This window comes from Fukomys damarensis, unplaced genomic scaffold, assembly GCF_012274545.1.
Source record: "Fukomys damarensis isolate Sample0158 unplaced genomic scaffold, DMR_v1.0_HiC HiC_scaffold_12, whole genome shotgun sequence".
In the NCBI taxonomy this organism is placed as follows: domain Eukaryota; kingdom Metazoa; phylum Chordata; class Mammalia; order Rodentia; family Bathyergidae; genus Fukomys; species Fukomys damarensis.
The window spans coordinates 41,603,421-41,609,948 of record NW_022900924.1 but is presented as its reverse complement, the minus strand read 5'-3'; positions in this window follow the sequence as shown (position 1 = coordinate 41,609,948).

Below are 6,528 nucleotides of genomic sequence, written 5' to 3'. Positions count from 1 at the left end.
GAATCTCGCCCGCCCGGGACCCGAGAGGGTAATTTTAGCCGCTCTCCCATTGTCCCGACGTAAAGATTTCAATAGGTAGGCGCTCAAAGCGGAGAGCAATGGCACCACGTCCGTTACAAATAGGTAGTTTTGTTTCTCTTGTTGTCGCTACACGGAGTCAAACAAAGCCCCGTCTAAGTTTCCTTCCACTCTCTTGTTGGGATCTTTGTGGCTAAAATGCACTTGACTACAAAGCGGGGGGGGGGAGAAAACACCCTGATGCCATTTCTTTTTTATAAAGGGCTTAAACCACCAGAGTTACTTATTTTCTTTCTTCCGTAACACTCTCCGCCCCTCTTCCACTGGTCTCCCCTTACCCTGAGAAAATGGACTGAATAGTATCCACCAGCCACGTTCCATTTATTATCATCACAAACTGCATTGTTTCGTTCGCTCCCAATCTTCCCACCGTCACCCTCCCCCCTCCAATTCTTGCCCTCCCAGGCCCGTCCTTAATTGTCCAGTTCAACCCGAGGATGCCACGTGGAGACCTGAAAAAGTTGTGAAAAAGAATCCTGCAGACTTTTCTTAATAATAAACCATCTCCAGTCAACCTTCCCCTCCCGCTGCAGCTCTGCCTGTGCTCTTCGGTTAGGGTTTGCTTTAGATCTTGGGAACCGGGGGAGGACGAGACTCATGTTCTCCAAGTGTGCAAATGTTCAATATTTTGCGAAATAAAGCAACGTTTCCCATTTACTCGGGGTGTTATATTAAGCTAAACAAGGATCTCTGGAGATTTGGGAAAAGGTTGAGAGGCTGTGGAGAAGGCCGCCACCGACTTTTCAGCGCGGCTGGTTTCACGGATGTGGCTGGTGCGCCCCCTGCTGGTGAATTTGCTTTTCCGAGATTAACGATTTTACCTTTAAAAAAGGTGTTTGGAAATAAAGTAAGAAAAAAAGGAGGGTTGGAAGAGCAAACTAATTACACATAGTGTAAACAAAAGAAAAGTTAACATATCATATAAGCTGTAGAACCAAATCATAAGAATCATATTTAATTTGCTTCACTTAAAAATGTACATACAACCTCGAGATAAGTGGAAGGCTAAAGCACGAGGAAAAATAGTACAAATTATAAGATTCAACATACGAATGAATGATGATTGTCCAGGCGCCACGAAGGGCAGGCCAAGTGTTCAGTTTATGATTGGGTATGCAATGGTCTGTGCTTAATAACATTCTTCCAAAACTTAAAAAAAAAAGCTTATGGATAATTAAGTTTGAAGAAAAAAAGAGGGGAGTTGATGTGAAAAACAGTGGTGTCTATTTATTAAAATAAGTATTACTAGTGGGTAGTTGTAGAAGGAAATCTCTTCTCTTTCTTTCCGGCAAGGGGCAGGAGTAAGAGAAAAATTTTTCCTTGGGATGATATGTAAAAAGCATATACACATTCTCAGATGTTTGTGGCTGTGCTCTATAATAACGCATTTAAGAGGTTAAAGGGGCTGGCTGGGTCTTTTGTTAATTGCTTTTATCATATAAATAAGCTATGGAAATACATTCCAATTGTGTTATCATTGGTTGCATTTATTTACAGCTTTATTTTAATTAAGCCTGCTGTACTTATCGCAATAAACTAACTGTAGCTGGCATTTATGCATAATAATGTGCTATGAAAATAAGATTAAAGAAGATGGTGATAGCAGGAACAATTTTCTCATTAGATTTTTAAAGAACATATGCATTTTTAAAAAATCAGATCACCGGCCACTCAATTTCAATACAGCACCTTCACTGTCTCTAAATATAATAATAACAATAATAATAACTATAACAATCCCAATGGAAGATAGAGACAACCCCATTTCAAGTTTATAATAGATGGCTATAGTAGAAGCAGCAAAACACCATCGACTAACAACCAAAAAGAAAAAAAAAAATTTGGAGCAGGGTGCTTCATCCTCAGGAAATTTAAGAATGTTGCCGCTGGTACAATTGGTGAAAATTGAAAGTGCTTAAGCTAAAGAGAATGTAACATTTCCCTTCCATGGACAGCAAAGAGCATAGCACTTTCAGAACCATGTTGGTAATTAGAAACCAATCATAATTCCTGCCATGTTCTGATTTGATTTGCTCTGCTGTTGGCCCTAGCCCAAAAGCCTTAACTGCTAAGTATAACTCAATTTTATTTAAAAATCTTTTACATTAATTTTGCTTTCCCTATCCCTCCTCAAGTACTATATCTGCAGCCAACAATTTTGTGGAGATAGGGGACTGTAGACTTAGTTTCTCTTCTTAGTGGCAAATAGAGGTTTAACTTGCAGTAATTAGGTGAGAACTAGCCAAGCATCTTACTATTATGATGCTTGTTAAAAAACGCTTCTTTTCTGTATCTGCATTTGAGTGCGTGCTCCTCCTCTCTTAATCTTCTTATGGAAATGAAGGCAAACGGCAGGGAACCTGCAGAGTCTTGGAGAATGTCCTTGTTAACTGGAATTTCTCAGCATTGCTAATTAGCTGAGTTTGACGACCACCAGTATTGGGGGAAAGCTCTGTTTAACCACGCACAAACCATCCTGAGGAAGAGCAGACTAATTTTATTTTGTAATTAAAATCTGAAAAGGGCCCTATTTGACAGTTAGGGCTATGAGAGTTTTATCTCCCCGTGAAATAATTACTGCCTTGATAACTCAATTTTCTGAAAAATGTCAACTGTGGGCTCCAAAAGTTTTAATTTCATTACGCTAGGAAGAAAGCAAGAAAAATAGAAGAAAATGTACAGAAAGGCTTTCTAATTCGGGAACTGGTTAAATATATTAGGAGCCACATTTGGCCAAATGAAGATTTTTTTTTCCTTTCCCTTTTTTGCTGTTTTCTCCTGATTCTGACCCTTCAGCCATCTGAAAGTGATCATAGAATGCAGCGATCTTCAGTGAAAGACATGATACAGTAGCCTGGCATAGTAAAGGCAAATAAATCTAAAAAAGTACAGTATGACAACTACGGAAAAGTTCTTGATTTCAAAAGCCAAAGCTAAATGGAAATTCAGATGTTTATGAAAATACTGGTGGACTTTCGTGAGGTGAAATTTTCATTACTTCTATCCTCTGATACAAGGAAACTGAACATTGCAGGGTCAGGACACTGGAATTAGCCAATTTTAAAAATATTTCCTTCTCACAAGGGGAAAAAATGAGAGCCAAGACCTGTCATGTAAAGATTCAAGATCCCAATGATGAATGTAACTGTACTGTATCCCTAAAATGGACCAATAAACTCAATTAAAAATTTTTCCTTCTCCCTCTTAAGCCCCCGAAACCCTCAGCCACTCCAGGTTGGAGCCACAAGATTTGCAGAGTGATCAAAGCTGGGTCCCTTAGGACTGAAGAAATAAATACAGATAAGTGAAGATAAAGAAGAAATTAATGTAAGAATTAAAGAAGAAATTAATTTTTTTTCCTGAAAAAGCATCACATACTTTCCAAAATAACCAGCAAAGAGTAATCTGGGAAAAAGTTAGGATATGGAAAGTAAGAAGCAAAAATTAGATAAGGAATTGTACCATTGTCAAACTTGATTTCCTTCAGACTGTGAAGGGTCTCTCACTGGAAATCCTACTGAGCACACCTTAATTTTTATGACACATTTTTTTTTTAAATAACAGAAATTCTTTCACCTATGGGTTTCATTTTATTTTCTCCTGAGGCCAAATTTGTCAGATTTTGGAAGTGTGACTGATCATTGATAAGGGAACTATAATAAATGTTTCCAGACGACACAAAGAGCAAACAGTTCCGTCCATCCCTTCTATTTGCTGAGACACAGATATGCATATGGGTGCATGGTAGATTGGCAATTTAAAATTGCTTAATCATATTTTCTTCTTCTTGTATGTCTCTTCAGCACCTTGCCTTTAATTTCCAGAAGTGGTATTACCCATAACAAATGAACAAGCATAACAAATGCTGTTTCAGGCTAGACCCAATTTCACCAAATAATTTCACTCAAGAGCTGTAAGGACCCTTGAAACCTAAGGAATGCAGAGCTGCTTTGCATTTAGCTCCTTTTTTTTTTTTTTTAACTCATTCTCTTTTATCTGATTCTCACTGATGAAATAAATACATTTTTAAAAGAACTCAACAGTTATAAAACTAAATCTTTTCCCCTTCAAATGAGAGCCAACAAAAGTCCCATGGAACCACTTGTGCCTAGATCCTGGTTGTGCCTCGTCCTCTCACAGGGTCACATGTGTGTGTCACACGTGTGTGTATGCACACTTCTTGCCTTCCTGCTCAACTGTGTTTCTGGGAAAAGGCATTCATACTCCACAGTTTCATTTCTGAATTATCAAGCAATTGTAACATAAGATTGTGTTTCTGCCCTGCAGTTGCTGTCCAGGGGAAAAATCCAATCTGCCCATTAAGTGACCAAATTATTTCGAGATAGAAACTCCCCTTTAAAAAGACAAACAAAAAAAGTTCCCTCCACTGGTCTTCAGTTGCACTGAGCTTACAATTTTGATTTTAAAAATTAGGAGATGATTTAAAAAAACCAGGCAAATCGATCACCAAGAACTGATCCTTTGGCATCTCTAAAGCACTGCTAGGAAGGCTGACTGCATCTCACTCTGCTTGACCACACCACCTTCTGCAAGTAACCACACCACAGTAATGGGGCTTCCTGACAATCCAACTTTTCCAATGGTTAGGGTCATTACCCTAACGTCAGGTGAAAGGCTGCTGCTTTAAATTCTCCCATCATGATGGTCTCATTTAGTTGTGAGTCTGACTTTTGTGGGGAAAACAAACCTAAGTCTCCCTTAAGGTTTCTCGAGGCGGTGTTAAGTGACACACCAGTGTGGGCTGGGCGAGGGCCATCTACAAGCAGAGTGGACCTCCCTGCCTTAGTCTGGACCATTCCAAGATGCTCACATGGAAGTCGGCCTTCTTGCTTTGCACACCTCATGGTACACATCCTGTGCCTGTGTCACACCAAGCTCCCTTTTCAAAAGTACAATGGGACTTAAAGCCACAACAGTGACCACATCTCAGTGGGCTGAGGTGTTTGGCACCCCAAAACACAAGCGGGGAAAAGAAACGAGATCTGTTTAACATGATAGGGGTGGGACAACTATCGAAGGAACAGGGAGAAAGCCTTCACCGGTGGCGTGAACAAAAGTTAAAGAAAACCACTGGAAAAAGAAATCACCCTAACAATCACCATCAGCCCTAAAGGAAATGGTGACCACTTTTTCTCAAAAAAGTACAGCTGTGGCTGGCCCTGAATGTGCCCCAAATCCAAGTGTATCCCCTCTCTGGGTGGGCTGGCACCTAGGGGCCTGCCACTGACATTGGGGGCCCTCTTCCGAAAGCTCCTCTGGCCTCAGAAGAAAGGTCTGAGGACCACTTCTGCCTGCTCCCTAGCGCCCCGCCTGCAGGATGGCTCAAGTGGAGTAGGGCTTCCCTATCCCGTCCCAGCGGAGCCCTTTCAAAGCTCCTTTTGAGGAGCGGGGTTCTGACTTTTATCTCCCTTCCCACCCTTCTTGGCTTCCTTGTTGGCTCTCCTATTCCTTTTCCCTCTCACCCCACACCCCCTCCTTAATTTGGAGATCACTGACGCGATAGGGCTGTAATGAGTCCTTCAGAAACTGTTATGATCTACGCTGACAATCTCTGCGCCTAATTCACAGATTATTGACAAGCGCTGTGGGCTCAATGGTGTCAAGTTGTACTTGTGGTTTCAACACCCTCCAGCGACCCACGGAGCTGCTGGGCCTTGGATTAGCATCGCAGTCTGGCCGCACTGGGCTGAGCCGCTGAGCAGTGAGCGGCTGCCTATACCTCAGCTCCCCAAGCCCAGCTGGGCCTTCTCCCTGGGGCTTTTGTCTTAGGGTTGACTCGTCAGGGTGAAAGGTTTTCCAGAGTTAAGAGGCAAAGTACAAGAGGAGACTTAATAAAGGAAGGCTCATCTCCCTGAATCTTGGAATTAACAATGAGTCATTTTATCCACCTCCAAAAAGCCCAGCAACCCCCAGACCCTTCAGCCTGGGGCAGAGGATGCAGGTTGCTTCTTGGGGTCATCAGGAAAGCATGGGGGATGAGAGGAAAGGGGGCTGAACACTTGCCATCAACCTGGCTCGCCCACAGAAGCGGTCAAGGCTGGCTCCTTACAAAGCAGGGAGTCCAGCCAAGCCCGCGGGCCCAGGCCTGGACACCGGGGCCAGAGACCCACAGCGCCGCCGCCCCTTGAGGGCAGAGAAGCCAGGCAGAGGTGCCTGCAGCCTCCCTGCCCCTCGGGGTCCTCACCACTGTCCTGGCCCAGGCTCGTGACAGAGGGGCTCCCTTTCTGCAGGCCGCCTTGGCTTGGGAGATTTGAGCCGGGACCCCTGAAATAACTGTCCCAGGGCCCTGGGTGGCCTGGGCCCCCCACTTTTTCAGTTCTCTTTCCTCAGCCAGGGACTGCTTTCTGCAAGGGCCTTGGAAAGTTGGGGACTGCAGCTAGGGGCGACCCACCTCCCGCGCCTGCTCCCAAGCCGCCCCCCCCCCCCACC